The following is an 18,737-nucleotide window of genomic DNA, read 5'->3' as shown; positions in this document are numbered from 1 at the left end:
GTGCTTTTTGGCTAATTGTCTAAGATAAAGACTATTCAGAGCGCTGACAAATGTAGTCATGGAGAGAGAATTCCAAAGAAAAAGATGGAATCTCTTTTGCTGTCTCTTGGTTATCTCATAATGCTACAGTATTTTACCTGGTTATCTGATATATTATATATATGCTTATTTGGTTATTTGAAATCGGGTAGGGAAGGGGGGAAAACAAGAAGAGGGGCTGGGATGGGGGAGGGAAATGAGGTCCAAGACATGAGAAAGGGTATCAATGTTTGTGAAGTAATGCACCTTCTATCTGGTGAATAAAATGTAACCCTTCTATTAATTACAATAAAAATATATGGAAAAATAAAAATATATAAGAAAAAGATTGAGCCAGAGCTTTTTTAAGAAAAGAAAGCCCTGTTCATCTTATTATCATTATTACCTCTGAGAGTAAGATTACTGCATTTTCCGAGTTATTGAACAGTTGATAGAGGGATATATTCTTCATCCTCAAGTTTTGAGGATTCCTGGAAGAATTCTCTGTGTGCAAATCACACCTTCAACTTGCTGCACTATAGCTCATCCTGCAATTATTTTTAACTAAGCCCAACACTTGGAATGTGTCATCTACTTCCAGGAAAGAAAAGTGGGGAAGGACTACTAAGTTACTACCTTGGTAAATCGGAAAGATATCAGAGCAAGTTCTTGCAACTGAGCCTACCATCTTGTAATTCCAATGGCTCTTGGCATCATTTGCAGAACAATTGTATGTGGACAGGACAGAAGGAGAGAAATGAAAGAGAAAGCTGAAGCCATTGAGAGATATCCTGGAAACTGGCTTCCTTCAGTGAAGTAACACAGCTGGGCTGTCTATCACTTCTATTTCAGCAATTAACTTTATTATATGGAAATGATATTGTGCTTGAATTCAAAGGCACAGGGAATTAGTCCCTGTCTCAATGTTCCAGAAATCCACGGCAGACCCTGAATATTAATTAGGATGCTAGAAAACAGGGCAGGACATGAACATAAAATCAAATGTGTTTTATAGCATTTTGGTTATATGGACTTTTCCATTTAAGGAAATTGTATATTTGTTAGTGCTCTGAACTGATTTCTGTCAGATGCTTGCCTTGAAAGCTCTCTAAATGTAAGGAAAAGAATCTATCTTGAAGAAGTCAATGTGGTTTTGGAGAAAGTCCCCAAACTGAAAATTATTTATGATATGATCATAGTGTGCTGAAATATCAGAAGTTATGACTTAAGCACCAGGTAGCAAGCAAACTGGGGTGGTACCATGAAACCTTAAATCAAGTGAAAGGCAGCATAGAAGGGAGAAAGGGAAGGGACAGGGAAGAAAAAAAGAAAGGAAGGAAGGAAGAAAGAAGGAAAGAAGGAAGGAAAGAAGAAAAGGGAGGGGAGAAAAAGAAAACATGTACACACACATACAGAAATCCTATTTTTTAAAAAAAACAGCATTGTGTAATTCCTAAATCTCTTTTTCCTACAAGACCCATCACCCTGTTATTGTTTGTAAATAATTTCTTACCAGTATGTGAGAAATGTCAGTGGGGTTAATAAAAGATCACTAAGTTCTTTCCCCAAATGAGGGATTACGGTAGAGACTTACTGAAGAAAGGTGAGGGCAGATTCTAAGGGCAGAGCCACTTTCCAAACAGCTGAGTCTCCCGAAGCAAATGCCTCCACAGCTTCCTCCGTAATCCCCTCCCTCCCCCAGGACCCCACAAACCCTGCACTGGAATCCTTCAGCAGCCCTGTGACTGATTCTGTACCAGAAGAGAATCTGGTGCCCTGATTGCTGCTTTTTGAGACCCTGGGTGAGCTATGATGACGGATAACTTACTTGCTAGTTTTTGTATCTTAGGTCTCCATCTTTAAACTGGAAGCTGGCACTTTCAAGACAGAGCCTGTTCTTATTTATCTGCTGTTTAGATGCTGTAGGGCGAACACTCTGGGACTTTTTCTGAGCTACGCAATGATAACTGACATTTAGTGATCCCTTTTACTATGCTCCAAACACAGTTTTGGTACTTTTTGTGACTTGAGTTTTTAATCCTCTTGTCACTCATCAGGGCTTTTGTTAAACCCACTTTACAGGTCAGGACCCTGAAGGACAGAATTAAATTGCTCAAATTCAGGCAATGAATATAGATGGATTGAGATTTCAGTTTGTGCAGTCTGACCCTAGAGTTCACATTTCTAACCACTGGTGTGAATTATAGTGTCTTTCATAGAGGTTCAAAAAATGTTTGCTGAATGAACCAGAGAGTAAATCCTTCTTCAACAAACATTGAGCTATAAAGAATTGAAATGGAGGTAGTGAGGATCAGAGCCAGTGGGCATAGATCATTACTGTCATGTCAGCCTGGTCTCATTACTGCCAGGAGGGCTTTATTCAATGCCAACCCAGGCAAAAACTAGGTAAGGACCCCCTTTTCCAGCAGTGTCAGGTGTGACATATGCTACTCATCCCAGCTACCTGGAAGGCTGGAGGTAGGAGGATCAAGACCCGGCCCAGCAAAACATTAGACACTACCTGAAAAAGAACCCCAAAGCAAAAAGGGTTTAGAGCCTATCTCAAGCGATAAAGCACTTACATGAGGTCCTGAGTTCAACATTCCTAGGCTACCACCACCAAAAACTAAGAGAGTGGGAAAAAGACCTTCATGTTTGTTCTGAATTGCAATGAGTAAACTCTCACAGCTAAAGGTTCTAAGTGTAGATGATATATCTTACCTCCTGTTCCATCGGCCCAGTTATGAAAGAGAACACACCAAGGGTACATCCACCCCTTCTCACTGCTTTCTCAGATGCTTAGTGAGCTTTTGACTCATACACTTCAGGTAGCTATGGAATTTTTACTTATTTTTGTTGTTGATGATGATGTTATTATTACTCAGTTATGGGGCTTAAACTCATGACTTGGGCATTGTCCCCGAGCTTTTTTGCTCAAGGCTAATATTCCACTTCTTTGAGCCACAGCTCTACTTCCAGTTTTTCTTCCCCCCTCCCCCCCCGCAATGGAAATTATATCTTCTTCCAGATTTGAGGGATGAGCATGTTTAATCTGATGCTATATGTTAGGAAAATACTGAGGATACATATGAGCAACACAAAGTAAAAACAAAAGGCTAAATTACAGACCTTAAAAACTGGAAAAGACATGTACTTTAAAGCTAAGTGGTTGTGATGCTAATGATTACAGATGACATAATCTATAGAAAAAAGGCCAAGAAAAGAATCTTCATATTGTGTAGAACTTAGGCTTGATGATGTCCTCGGAAGAATAGAACAGTAAAAATTCAATGAATGTGTCACATATACAACTAAAAAGTCCCTTTGTGGTTTGAAATGAATTTAAACAGTCTTCCATGGCTAATTTTTCTACTGTGTCAACAAACCTTCTATATATAGGACCAATTTAAAACCCACTTCCCTTTCAAACACTAGATGTGAGCATCTGGGAACATTCTACATTGCAAAATGCCTTAAGAAAGAGGATTCTGTAGTGCCAGTGACATAACTGATCTAAGGAAGCTGGGAGGATGTGACCACTGACAGGAGCTGGTCAGGCAATAGTGGTTTGTTTCTCCTCAGGTGTTTCCTCCAGCAATTGCATGATCAGTTCATGAAGGGGCTTGCAGATTTTTGTGTCGCCCCCTCCTATGAGATGCAGAAAATCAAACATGTGGCAGGAGATGTCACCGTCCTAGTGAACGAAGCCCCCATCTGTATCCAGGAGCTACACGTTAGCAAGCTTTGGCAGTGAAACCTTGAGAAGTTGGTTCACCTTGGCATTCTTTTGCCTCAAAGGGTTGGGCTTCTCACCTCGAAGTAATAAACCCAATGCAATGATTTTAGCCTGTGGCTGCCTGGTGTTGATAAGTTGTACAATGGCTTCAATTCTACCTGCTACCTCTTCTGCAGTATTTTCATGGTTGTTTGTTCCTACCCAGACAACAATGACCTTAGGTTTAATGTTCTCCAGTTCTCTGTTCTTTAGTCTCCACTGAATGTGTCTTGCTGTGTGTCCTCCAATTCCAAAATTATATGCATGAAGTGGAGAAAAAAGTTCTCACCATGCCTCCTACTGCTGCATTAACTGTACCGCGGATTCTTCCACAAACAGGACATCAGGCTCTTTGTCTTTACAGTCTAGGACAAATCTACTGCGCTGAGACAGCCATCTGTCATCACCTTGAATATCTTCTGCTGCATGTGGGGTAGCTGCTGGGTTCGAGTCTCCTTAGTTCATTCTACACACAAAGAGAGGGTCCGTGCGGGGCAGGAAGAGGCTGCTGTTTCGGCAGGTGGCGTGTCTGTCATTTGCTCAGTCCTGCATCCCTCCTTGGGTCCCAGCACCAGCAACAGCCCATTTCCAGTTTTTCTGGTGGCTATTTGGAGCTAAGAGTCTAACAGACTTTCCTGCCCAGGCTGGCTTTGAATAGCAATCCTCGATTTCAGCCTCTTGAGTTGATAGGACTGGAAGTCTGAGCCACCAGTGCTCAGCTAGTATTACCTTTGTCAGGATAGCATAAGATGACTATTATCTGTCTAAAAGTCAGTTTGTCTTTTATCAGCTTCTTATTTTAAAAAAACTCTATTTTTATTATCATTAAGTAGTTGTACAATTGGGTTAGCATTCAACATGTAAGCTTCTGGGTTTGATGCATCATAATTGACAATCGCTCTTTTCTTCACCACCACCCCCCACCCTCATCCTTCCAATTCCACCCATCTCCTCGATTTTCCTCATTTCATCAGATATACACAGAATATTATGGCTGTTTATTTTCCCCCTTCTCTTCATTTGTCTACCACCTTTCCTTTAACCTCCCTCTCCCCAACACACCTCAACCACCAGCTTTCCTGGTGTTTGTTTCATTAGACCATATCATAAGGGTCTCATGGAAAAATCTTGTTCTTCCTGAAGATGATTGCACTGTGACTTAAGGAGAGACCAGAATTCAGGAGGCACATATTGAATGGTGGGGAGCACCTTTTTTTCCCTGCTTTTAGTTAATTCACAGGCCCAGCAAAAACAGCCCTTCAGGTGCCTCTTAAAACACCAGAGGAGCAAAAGCAAAGCAGTCCTCTGTGTGCCCTAAGGGAGCTGCTAGCTTCATAGAGAAGGTGATAGATTGGGCTACTTAGCCACATTATCAGGCGGTGTTAGAGGGATATAAATGAGGTTTTCTGAGGGGAGCAGGGCACATGTAGCTCCAGTGTAATGAAAGGGACAGTCATTGGGATAAGAATTACAGATTAAATGACTTTATTAATGTTTATATAGATCAATGGATGAAGGCATATCTGGGGAACTGAAAGTGGGATCCTTTTAATCTGTAATCTTTGAACTGGTGGAACACTTCCTTTACAGGTTGGGTAGCTAGAAACACCTCTGTATGAGAACGTCTTGAGTACCTATCATGCTCAGTGCTGTTGCATACCTGAAACACTGGATATATTCTAAATGAATACAAAAATAAGTGCATTGATACATGCATTCATTCCTTCAATAAGTGTAACTTTAAGCCAAGCCTTGTTTAAATTTCAGACACCAAGAGGCTGAGCATGGTAGCTCACACTTACAATCCCCAAGTATTTAGGAGTTCAGGGAAAAAAAGGATTGCAATTAGAGACTAGCCCTTGCAAAAGTTAGCAAGTTACCCAAATTAATAAGCCTGGCATGATGGTTCACATTTGTCATATGAGTTATAAAGGAAGGGTAAATATACAGACCTTTATTTAATCCAGTTCCAGGCAAAAAAGCCACATACTAACGGAAAGACAATAAAAGGCAAGAAAGAAGGAAGAAAGGAAGGACAAATCTAGGGCATGGCTCCAGATTTAGCAATTGTATGGTCTGAGTTCAAATCCATGTGCACAAAAATTGAAAAAAAATCTTTAGAGACAAAAATCACACATATTTGTCTTACATAGAAGTAGAAGAGAAAAATAGTCCTTCATACAAATAAGCAGATAAAATGTGTGTGTGTGTGTGTGTGTGTGTGTGTGTGTGTGTGAGAGAGAGAGAGAGAGAGAGAGAGAGAGAGAGAGAGAGAGAGAGAGAGAGAGTACTGAGGCTTGAACTCAGGGTTTCACACTTTTACCTTTCTTTCTCAAAGCTGATTCTCTACCACTTGAATGACACTTCTGACTTTTGTTGGTTGGTTTGTTTGCTGGTGCTGGATTTGAATCACAATCCTCAGATCTCAGCCTCTTTAGTAGCTAGTATTATAGGTATGAGCCACCAGTGTCCAGCTTGAAATAAGAGGCCAAATAGAAAATAACTGGAAGGTCTACTGAAATGGAAGAAATAAAATGAAGAGGTACCTTCCTGCATGACATCTTAAAGATAACTATAATTTTGTACTATAATTGCATCAAATATACTCCTGTGTCCAATGGAGAATGATCAGTTGTTAAAAGTGACAGTCCGCTGACAGCAACTGTCACAAAAATGAAGAGAATCATGCAAGACAATCATAAACTTAGAGCCACATTTAATGTTAACATTAATGATGGTTATGATCTTACTATTAAGATGTCGATAGCTGAATTTTAAAAGTGGAACTCCTCACACTGGGACAGTTGTTTTTAACATTCTCAGGTAACATACGGTGCTCCGCACCAACTTTGCACATTTGTCACACTGAAATCTGCTTAAGCTCAACAGGCACATTTGCTAATTCCAACAACCCTTTTGCACCCAGCAGAGAGAAATTCAGAGCTGTGTTTTCCAGATTTTTTTTTCTCTAGAAGAAACTTCGTTTCAAGAAACTCTCAATAATTCTCCCTTTTGGACTAGTGAGTGTGTTGAGCAGTAGACAATCCCTTCCACAAGAACTTCCTCCAGGTCCTATTATTCTTGCAAAGATCCCCCCACCCCCACCCAGGTAGGCTGGTTCACTTACTTAAGGACCACACTTTGAAAATACCAGACTGAGACATTCAATTTGATTTTTTTAAAATATAGCATCATGTTTGTTAGAAATAAAGTCAGTGACAGTTCATTTCCAAGACAAGATATTTGGCCCCGTGTGGAATATTACCATAGCTCACTTGAATGGTGACTTGATATAGCAGAATGCATGCATTAGAAAATCCTAGACAACCAGGATGGATTGGAAAGGAGTTGATTAACAAGGGGAAGAAGAAACAATAAGATGAAAAAATATGTGGAAACTGTATATGTTAGGAAACATGTACCCAGAAGAGCCTTCCTGCCATAAGACCAAAAGGAGGTGAAAACATCCCAAAACCTGCTTATAAAGTGCAACTGCTCTTAGGAAGTGCATGCATTCAAATTACCCAATAGAAAGTGAATTTAGGCACCATCTTGGAGAGAATGCACTCAGTGAATGAAGAGTAGTGGTAAGGACCTCACACACTAGGGATAAATTGTTCTAATTGGCTAAGGTCTGCCTGTCCATCCAACACTCAAGCTTCCATAACCACTAAGATCTCATTTTTGCTATACTTCTCTCCAAATCCACCCTTTCATCTTGGGCAAGTGAGTCTGCTTCTCACAATATTTAACCTTACTTTAAAGAGCAAAAGTAAATGTTGCCACAGTTATCTCACAATGTTTGTGGTTTTCCAGTTTCATTAGCCAGAGCAATGTGTGTGGAATGTTTTCTTATTTCCTTCCTGTCATTGTCATCATTTTTTATTACTGTATCTGGATCCAATGTTTTTAGTTTTGTTTTTCTGGCTACTGTTGAAATGATTGCTTTATCATGAACACTTTGAGGTGTCAAAGTTGACTTTTAATTATCCTTGAACATCACAGACATTCCAAATAAAAGTTTTCCTTGACATATATAAATAGAATTAAGAATAATCAATCAATAAAAATTCTGAGGTATCATTTTCTTTACTGTTCTAAGAACTCTTTAACAAGGCTAAGATTAAGATTATGATTCTATGTCATCTCAATTTTTTCTCTATTCCTTAAAACTTATGATGTGCTCCACCTAAGTTAATTTGTCCAACTTTTTGTTGCTATTCTCAGAAAACATCAATTTTCCTGTTTTACTATCTTCTCAATAACCATTCATTATGGCATCATTTCACTCTGGCAATAGTCAATATGAAGTGGGGATGCTGGGCCAATCCCATGCCATGTTGACCACATGGTGGATAGGGAATTGGGTCTGAGTGGTGCCATCTTGTCTTCATGGGGAAGGAGGGTGAAATCCCCCTTCCCAGCTGATGTGTGCCTGAATTCTTAGTGGCAGGGATGGGTATGTTGATGATAGGTTACTGAACCTGTCAGTCCTGTGCCTTGAACTCTCAGCTCCCTGTCATCCTGCCACTTATCAGTTTCCTATTCAGGCTGAGACCAACTCAGGTGCCATTAGGCCAGATCCTTTGCTTCTGTGTCTCCTGGCTCCTGGCTCTCCTCTGGTTATCCTGGTATCCCACTTTGGCTTTCCATTGCAGATGTGGTTTGTTGGTATTGGTTTTTTTTTCTGCTTTTTCTTTCCTCTCTTGCTCTCATGGCTTAGGTTTCTGACGGTGTTAAGTGTATTGGCAGGGCTGCTGGCTTTGTGACAGGAGTCTACCTGAAGACACTAGCTTTCCAATAAAGACTCTCCATTTGACCTCTCAAAATATGGCTTTTCAATGAGAATGTGTGTCTAGCATGCATGAAGCCCTGGCTTCAATTCCTCAGTACCACATAAACAGAAAATGCTGGAAGTAGTGCTGTGGCTCAAGTGGTAGAGTGCTAGTTTGGAGCAAAGGGAAGCTCAGGGAGAGTGGCCAGGCCCTCAGTCCAAGTCCCAGGATTGGTAAAAAATTATATATATGGCTTCTGTTTCTCACACCTGAACTACCTTACAACAAATATCCATCTCATCTTCATTCTTAAGAATATAAAAAAATTTAGACAAAAAACCTCACAAATCCGCCTGCTGCATAGTATCATGGACATTATATCCATATTAAGGGGTTTGATGAAAAATCTTTTTTTCCAAAGCTAGAAACTTGATCAGTGTGGGATTAGTTTAGTTTTAAAATCATTTAATCCAACAAACATACATGATGAGAACAATAGAGATTATGTAAAGTACCTAAGAAAAAATAATTCAAACAATCATAACAATCATAATCTGAGGCCTGGGAGAGGCAGAAGGAAAGTATAAGGCCAGAAGAGAGAAAAGTTCAGACCACATCTGCTCTTTCTTCTGTCTGTATATCCCTCTCTATAAGGTTCAGGCAAAAGAGACCACCACATGGTTCAGGCAAAGAGTTTATTGTTCTCTCTCTCTCTCTCTCTCTCTCTCTCTCTCTCTCTCTCTCTCTCTCTCTCTCTCTCTCTCTCTCTCTCTCTCTCTCTCTCTCTCTCTCTCTCTCTCTCTCTCTCTCTCTCTCTCTCTCTCTTCCTGGCCTGCACAAGATAGAGGCATGCAGGGCTTGCAAAGGATGGAGGAAAAGGGGACAAAGGCAAAGGGCAGGGGAAAAGTGGTAAAGGGCCAGGGGCAAAACAAAGGGCATAACTAGTGATAGAGATAGATGGAACTAATGATATAGAGTAAATATAGGGAGGAGATGTGACCGCAGCAAAGGCCTCACAGCCTGGGGTAACTCCCAAGGCCCTTAGGTATGCCAGTTGCCTGGATTTCAAATGCTGAGATGAGGCTTCTAGAGAAGGGGCCACTGGTGTACTAAGAAAGAACAGTAAAGAAGGGGCCATTTTTTCCCCGGCACATCTACCACTCTCAAGGTGTCTTATCAACAGAAATAAAAGGGTCCAACACCTGGTAAAATTCTGTTTGCTTCTAAGGCTTTCAAGCACTTAAATGCACTACTTCGTCCTTCCTCAAGAACTGTAGGCTCCCTGCAATCGTCTGTTCTGAGTATGTCACTAAAACAAAAATAACTCACTGAAAATCTCAACCATCACACCCTCAAAAAAAATCTTAGTGAGTGATAATCCTTTTCCTTTAGTAACAATTTTTCTGCTTCTTCAACTGTACATATAGTTTTTGTTTAACAGTCAGGAGAGGGTTAACCAATAATTATGACAACCCATGTAGACCTGCAATTTGGCCATCTTCTCTGCACTGATTTCCTGCCTCTTCCAATTATCCAGCCCCTGCACTACACCTGATAGTCAAGGTCCTGTCTCCACAGTGCAAGATGCTGGTAAGACTGCCCTAAAATATACCTGTTGCTGACAGATTCCTGCAGGTTAATTTCCGCTGCCAGAGAAATTGCTCTAAATTGCATTGACTTTCAATGGGTTCCCACTGGCAAACACCTGGAGGCAATGGCCTACAGATGACTGCCCAGAGACCCAGGTGTGTTTCCCGAGGCTTCTCTGCCCCAGTTCATCCTGCTGCAAAGTCTTGGGGCTCTGAGAGCAAAACAACTACCCCAGGTTAATGAGACGTGAAGACATTATCATTCAAAAAGGCTCACAAAGAAAAAGCAGCCTTCCAGGCAGCAAGCCTATACCAACCAAGGAAAACACTTGCTCCAGAGAGAAGCAATATGGCATAACGTTTTATTCAAGCAGCCATCCACAGCCCTGTGCCTTCCAGCAGCCCCACTCCTTGAGAGGAGATTTTTAGCACTCGCAATCCAGATGGTAACTGTCCTTCCTGGATATTGCTTGTTCATGAATTGAATACACACTTCAAGGTACTTTCTTTCCTCTTTTTTCCTCCCTTCCGGTATTATTTGTGAATCCTCTGATTTCACAGGACAAATTCTAGGAAGATGTAGATGAAGGATAAATAGGTTCTCTAAATATATCTGAATGTCCTCATGCTCTTAAAAACATTCACTACTATTTCATAGAAACATGCAATTCTTACATTTCTAGTCATCTTTTTCTCCCATATTGGCCACAGAGAAATCACACAGGAACTAAGGCTAGAAGCATCCAAACCAAAACAATAAAGTAACAGAAAAGTATGAGTTTCAACCAATTTTAAAGGTTGTCCTGGAGGGTCAGGCATGGTGACATACTTTTGTAATCCCAGTTTCTGAATGGAAAAAGGAGGATCCCTGATGGATTATTTTGAGCCTAGGGAAGGCAAAAGCACAAGACCCTATCTGAAAAATACCTCAAGCCAGGTGGTCTAGAGAAGGATGCATGCAGTTTCATGCTTGCCTTGCAAACATAGTCTTCAGTTCAACTCCTGTATTGTCAAAAATAGTAATAATACTAGTAAAATAAATAAAGATTGCCATGGACACATACAAGCAATCACAGCTATGTTCTGTTAAGAAGTCAGTTTTACTTTGGATCTTAGCCTCACATTGATTCCACTCAATAATGTGTGAAAACCTGGTTCACAGTAATAACAGTGATAATGCTAATGACTAACATGTGTTCATTTTCTATGTGACCTGTATTATTTTAAGATTTTTGTGGATAAATCTCACTTGTGTAGGCAGCTAACTTTTCAGGGTCAGTTCAGATCTGACGGCACTGTAATTTTGGAGAGCGGAGTGATAAAGAGCTTTTGAATGGTAAAACTTACAAGGCCACTGTTTCCCTTTGAGAAAAGAGGTAGATGCGCTCCAACACCTGACCTCTGCTGATGACACAGGCTGTGAAGAGCAGAAGTTTGGATTTCTTCTGAGTCCAATTTGCCTCTCCATTAGATTTCCATTGTCATCAGGATCAGTGTCATTGGGGTTCTCCATTCATAGCACCCAAGGTGCTGGTAGGAGATGATGAACCACACACAGCCAATGCCTACTGCGCATGTAGTTGATAGGAATAAACAAGGGCCAAGTGTGTGGGGGAGGGAGGGGCCCAAGTCTAGCAGCTCACACAGGACTGACTGTTGGCACTGAACTTGAGAAGCAAAAAGGGAAAGATTAGGCAGATAGGGAGAGACAGTGATACCCTGTCCTCCTCTCAGAGACCCCAGGGAACAGATAGATCCTCCTTGTGGATATTATGCCCCTTCTTCTTCTGGAAGACAATAGGAAGCCAGCAAAATAGCTCTGAGGAAAACAGGATCAGTCATAACCCTAGAGCAGAACCACACGGGGGACGGACAAGTGTCTGTCACCTTGGGGTGAGGGGTCAGTGACCCAACGAGATGCCAGAGGATCTGAGACTCTCCAAGAGGCATCTGAGGAGCCTGCACCAGGCTACCTATTTTGGGGCTCTACTTCGTACTCTATTTCACCAAGAAGTCTGAATTTTCCCACCCTACTTGCCTGACAAGTGGATAGATGAGACCTAGGATGGCATAAAGCCATTATCCCTGTCAAAAGTCCAGTTAGGGGTTAATACCAACTCACCAATAGCTAAGATGCATTTTCTCAGTTTTTCTGGCTCTTATTATCAAATCAACTTTGTCTTTGCCCCCACTTTTCCTGCCTTATAACTTTTTATTTCATGGAGAAAAGGTCCCAGAATCCTACAGATATCAAACTCCTTTCTGCCAAGTATTGCCCTAGCTTAATTCCTACTATGGCTGCTATTTATTTTAATTTTCCTTTGTATGCTATGAAATTTTATCTGCACTCTGAGAACCTTGGCAATGTAGAAAGAGACAGCAGAAAACCAAATAGGGATTATAATTAGGTAAAAACAGTTGGAGATTTCTGTTTTGCCAGTACCAGTGTTTGAATTCAGGGCTTTAAACTTGCTGGGCTTGCTTGCTTGCTTGCTTTGCTGGAACTTTAACACTTCAGCCATGTCGCCAACTCTGATTTTGGCTGATTTTTACTGTTGTTATTATTATTCCTGGGTTCTACCCAGGCTGACTTTGAACTGTAGTTCTTTGGATCTTAAACGCCCATGTAGCTAAGATTACATACATGAGCCACTAATACCTAGCCAGTTTGAGACTTTTTCTTTTTAAAGAGTTGAATTTGTTAGTATTTTTTCTGGTTGTAGTTATTATAGCATGTATGAACTGGTTGTATTTACTAGTTAATTGTCCTGTGGAAATAATGGCAGGTCAAACCATAAGGTGACATTTTTTATAAAGTGGATAAGGGGAAAGGAAAGACAACTGATCACTTTGAAGAGGCACTGAACATATCTATAATGCTATCTTTCTGTATGGTAACCCTCTGTTCTAAGCCCAATTCCTCAATTGACAACATGAAGCTATAAATAAAATTTAAGCTCCTTTTTAGGGGGGCTAAAAAGCTCTAACTTTTTACTTGGGCCTACAAGTTAACTAAAGTCATAATTACTTTTCTTCTTCACCTTTTCAGTTCTTGCTGACTCTCATTCCTGATCAACACATTATTTGTGTTTGGATTTTACATTGCTCCAATTTATGGCAAACATAATCTATTCTCTTAGGATATAAGACCTATGTTGCATATTTAATAAGCTCTGGTAATTTAGAAATGCACAAGAAGACAAAGTCAAAGCGGTGTTAAGCAAAGTATTCACTATAACCAAGCAACACATCTAGCAAGACCTTATGGATATTACAGTCAGACCATTTCTGTTCTCTATAATGTTACCCTTACTTTCCTGTTTTGGATGTTTGATTCTTCTGAGCTTTCATAGCATTCAGCAGTGATGGGTCCAGTAATTACTTTTCTGAATATGCCCTTTACCACTTCATCTTGTCTCTATAAATGCTTCAAATTTTTCCAAAGAGATGAGTTCTTTAGAAATTTGCCTACATTTTAAAATGGCTTCTCTATTAACCAAAAGCAAGTGGATTCACACTAACACTTAAAAAAAAACTAGGAAAATGTGCATGTCCTGGCAGTATGACAAGCAACAAAGAAACAGAGGAACAGCAGGGCTGTTCCACCTGGCAAAAGCTAAGTCTTTTTACAAACACACTCCATCCACTCATACTTCCTGCATCTAATCATACCTCCCCTAGGCAGCTGGGACCAGACACAGTTTATCTATAGAGGTTGGATGCTCTAGGCTTCTTCCCAGCTCTGGGCCCTTTGAAGTAGCCCAGAGTTTGGTCACTGCTATTGGCAGTCTACTGGAGAGGAAAATATATGATCCAAGAACAGTAATAGGATATACTGACAAAACTAGAAGTATAATTGACAAGGACTGCACATCTCTACCTGGCACCAGAGATGTTCCAGAAGTTCGATCTGTGGACACTGCTCTGAAGACAGAGGCTATCAAGATGTACCCAATATTAAGCTTTGTCCAGCCTGGCACTGCATTTTAAGGCAAAGTTCTATGCTAATGAACTCCAGAAAATGTATCTTTGCTGACCACTGTGCTACCTTTGGTTAACACAGTGATAGTGAAGACAGTCTCATGACCAGTAAAGATGATGCTAAGTGGGATCACACTTGAGTGTGAGGACTTACACAATCTGTGTATGATCTGACACATAGGGACTCTGAACCTACTCCAAGATTGTCAGTGATAAGGACCAAATCTCAAATATGTTCCACCAGCATATAGCCACTATGTGAGAGGTTGGTGAGTGCTTTCTGTAAAATAATTATTTTAGTTCATGCTTTATACAGTGCTATAGCTACTCAATTCTGCCTCTGTAGCACACAAAGCAATCACAGACAATAAACAAACAAGTGAGTGTGTCTGAGTTCCAATAAAGCTGTATTTATGAAATAGGACAAAAATGCAGATTTGTCCATCTATAATGCATGCTCATGAGGGGGATGTGCATTTTTACTATTCTTTCTAAATTTCCAGGTACATACTGATATGAAAAGGCATGGATTCTGCCTGTATACGCTTTGGGGGTCAATTATCAATTATTGTTCCCAATGTATCATTTAATTTCAAGTAATTTGCATGCTTTCCAGTTTGATTTATTTGAGGAGAAAACTATAGTAATAATGAAAACTGTTTGATTAGGCGATTGTAATGATCAACAAAATAATTGTTTTAATGTATTTAGCACAACATCCAAGATATATTAAACTCTCAGTAAATGCCAGCCATTAAGATTATGTACAATAGTGTTCAGTAGGTAAATTTTGATTGAGTAAATCTATAGTAAAATATTTTATTCATGTTATTTTGAGTATGTCTTTAATAGGTCTGATATTACTTGAAGATAATGAAGATAAAATACTATCAAGATGTTACTACAAGATATTCTGTAAATAAGGTTTTTTAACAGAACTTTCAGTTATATTTTACTGTGTCTAACAATAAAAAGCATTTTTAAATATACAGAATATAGATAGGAAATAGAGATAGATAGCAAAAAAAGCCAGTGCTTAATTTCATGGAAGTAAACAAAGACCAGTTGGAAAAATTACCATATTTTAAGAAAGTATTGAAATAGCAATAAGGTAATGCAATCAGAAATAATAAATACATTTCAGAACAAATCAATGTTTTTTAAATGTTTTTAATGTCTGATTATTTAATAAAGTCATTAAGTACAGTTACTTAATAGAATTCAAAGTTTAGTAGATGCATAGGTGTACAAAATCAATATTTATATTAATTCTTTAAAACATTAATATTTTTCCACATTTTCAACATTGAGTCTAGCTAAATTAATAAAGCAAAAGTTTGCTACATGCATAAAAGGGAAACACATTGAGAAGATTATTATCATTACTTTGAACACAGGAAGTCCGGAATTTTTGTTTTCATCTTTTTAAACTTATCTTTAAGTAGTTATACAAAGAGGTTTCAGTTTAGCATATCAGGTTATGAGTATAATGCATCTTAGCCTATATCACCCAATCCATCCTTCTCTAGGATTTTTGGTTCATCTCATTCTTGATTGTATTTATAGAAAAGAAACGAAAAGGTTAGAGAAACAATGTGACCAGCATGAAGAAATGCCTCCAATGAGAGACCTCATTTGTTTATCCCAAATATTCTTTGTTCTTACTTGCCTTGACCCAACATCTAGGAAGGCTGCTTCTCTGTATTCCATTGCCAGCCAGACTCAAGTTTCAGGGGTCAGAGAAGGCACTAGAAGAGACTGGGTATTTCCTCCATGTCCCCATCCATTGGGACTCTGCTTCCTGTGTCCTTCCAGAGTGCCAGCTCCAGCCTCACAGTCATCCTCTATTTTTTTGCACTTATTGGGCATTAGTCATGTTTTTCCCCAAATTCTTGTGCAACTTCTTGTGCTTAAGAAGAGAACCCCTTCCTTCTGCCTCAGAGTCTTCTGGTATCTCAGCATCATAGCCCTTCCCATGCTTCTATGCATAGGCCTTTCATCCCCATCTCCTTGCTTTGTCGCAAGACACATCTCCTAAGGATAACAATCACTTGATCAAAGGTAACATTTAAAGAGAAATAAGGAAGTAATCAATATTCCCTCAATGTATTTTAAGCAAATATGCTGCAAATGCTTACTAGAAGCGGTAATTTCATTAGGAAATGAGGCCAGAACAAAACCCCTGCAAGGCCATGTGGTCCTTGTTTATTTTCTGCTTCTTGAACCTCAGATATCGGGTAACTTAGGAAGCTAAGAGGTTGAGATGACTCTCACTTCTGGAGTATGAGACATGCAAGGTGGTGTGTCACCTCTCAGGGGAGTCTTTCTTGCTGGGTCTTCTCATGGGAGCAGGTATCACATGATGAGATAGTAAGACAAGAGAGCCTGGGTTTCTCTTCCTTCACTCTTAAAGCCACTAATTCATGAGGCTCCACACTCATGGCCTCATCTAAACTCACCTCCCAAAGGCCTCATCTCAAAGTACATCAGGATGTGAATGTGAGAATTACATTCTTAACATAGGAACAATTGGAAGACATTAAAACCAGAGCAAGTAGTAATGATCCCTTCTTGTGGCAGTACTAGGGTTCAAACTCAAAGTTTCATGCTTGTCATGCATTCTACCACTTGAGCCATACATGCCTCTACTTCTTCTGCTTAATTTTGAAATAGAGTCCAGCCTTTTGCTCTCTTGGAGAGTGACCTTTGTCTCCTAATATCAACCATCTGAGATAACAGGTTCATGCCATTGTACCCAGCTCTTACCTGAGATACAGTCTCCAGAAAGTTTTCTTTGATCTGGCTTTGAACTTCAGTCTTCCCAAGCATTGTTTTCCAAGTAGAGAAATGATCTTAGGTAAAATGAAGCTGTAGGATTTAGAGAAAAAAAAGAGTAAAATATAAGAACTAATGCATAAACTCTTTCTAAACAATTTAGAAAATCATAATAAGATCCCTTCCTCCTTTTTTTTGTGTCAGTCCTGGTGTTTGTATTCAGGGCCTGAGTGCTGTCCTTGAACTTTTATACTCAAGACCAATGTTCTACCACTTGAGCCATAGCTTCACTTTTTTTTGTTTGCTTTGTTTTATTTTTGTTTTTGAGAAGTGGGTATTTGGAGATAAGGATATCATGGACATTTCTGAGCAAGCTTGCTTTGAACTTGATCCTCTGATCTCAGCCTCCTGAGTACCAAGGAATATATATATGTATGAATCTCAGTAACTACACCACCTTTCTCTTTCATTAGAAGATGAGAAATTCATTGGGTTTCAGAAGACAAACTTGAGACAGAGATCCATCTTCCTGAGAATTTACTTCCCTGGATGACTGTGTTAGTACACGGTCCTCAGGTTCTTTTCTTCATGCAGCTTCTATACCAATGATGAAAAACAAACACATACTTTCACACATCTTACGTTGACATATAATGTATTTCATTATAAGTTTTAAAGAAATTCATTTCTTATGGTGAGTAGTAAGCATTCGTCATAATGGAAGTCAATATTTATTAATACAATTTGACAAAACATATATTAACTACCTCATTAAATAACTCACCAGATCTGACAGAAATCTCATAAAAATTGTATTTGTTTTATTAAATGTGTACTCAAAGACAGACCAACCCAGACTTAAGGGATGACAGTATGTTCAAGACTTTTAGAAGAAGAAAAATATTCTGCCAACAAACCAACAGGTTATCTAAAAAGATTCAGCTCCTGCCAGGCATGGGTGGCTCACATTTATAATCATAGCTTCTCAGAAGAATGAGAAGGAATATTTTTCAATGATCTTGTCCATATTTGGTTTACAAAATGCTTAGAAATAGGTAGAAAATTTTCTACCTTTTCTCCAACCACATTCACACAAGCATGCACAAACACACACACTATGACAAAGTTCTCATTCTTTTCCATAGCTCTCACTAAAGTTTTGTACAGAACAGATACACTTAACCTACAACACTTTAGCACAAGTCACACAAGAAACTCCTCTATTTCCATGAACTAAACGTATATCATAAACAGCCCAAAGTAAATGAGCCCTTTTATCTCCAACTGAAGACATAGTGAAATAAGATTTCAGTTTGCGTGCCCAATTATCAGAGTGATAGAGACACATTGAAACTGATAAACATCCCCAACAGGAATGGAGAAGATCAGAGGTGGTTGATTTATTAGGAGAGATTACAAGAATTAAATATGTATGGGCTGGTAAGATAGAAACAACCATGGGACAAGAGGGCTGCCTTTGATATCTCATGACATAAATAAAAAAGCAAGGGGAAAATTATTTAGCTACTGAATGGGATGACTATGAATAATAGGGTAAAATCTTAAAATAAAGGTATTGTTTCCTGCTAAAACTCATAAAATAATACCTGATGATGTTTGTTAGCTTCTAAGAGTGTCTCTCATGGCAAAATTGAGGAAATAGCATATCTTAAAATATTTATAATAAGAGAGAAGGAGCTTGATAGTTTATTATAAGAAACAAGCAAAAATGAGAAGGTAGCCTGGATGACCTACAGTAGATCTTTTGTAATATTAATAACCACATTTAGTGCTTTTAATGGTAAATCTAACATTTAAATTTTT

General features: G+C 39.2%; 1 pseudogene; it reads right to left on the bottom strand.

The window, feature by feature from the left end:
- Positions 1 to 3,571: 3,571 nt before the first annotated feature.
- On the bottom strand, positions 3,572 to 4,258 carry LOC150061361 (platelet-activating factor acetylhydrolase IB subunit alpha2-like; annotated as a pseudogene).
- Between the last annotated feature and the right edge of the window lie 14,479 nt (positions 4,259 to 18,737).

The sequence above is a fragment of the Megascapheus bottae genome, chromosome 6 (genome assembly GCF_031878675.1).
Source record: "Megascapheus bottae isolate mThoBot1 chromosome 6, mThoBot2.hap1, whole genome shotgun sequence".
NCBI lineage: Eukaryota > Metazoa > Chordata > Mammalia > Rodentia > Geomyidae > Megascapheus > Megascapheus bottae.
Note: the sequence above shows the minus strand (reverse complement) of the source record. Positions and strands in the feature narration are given on the sequence as shown.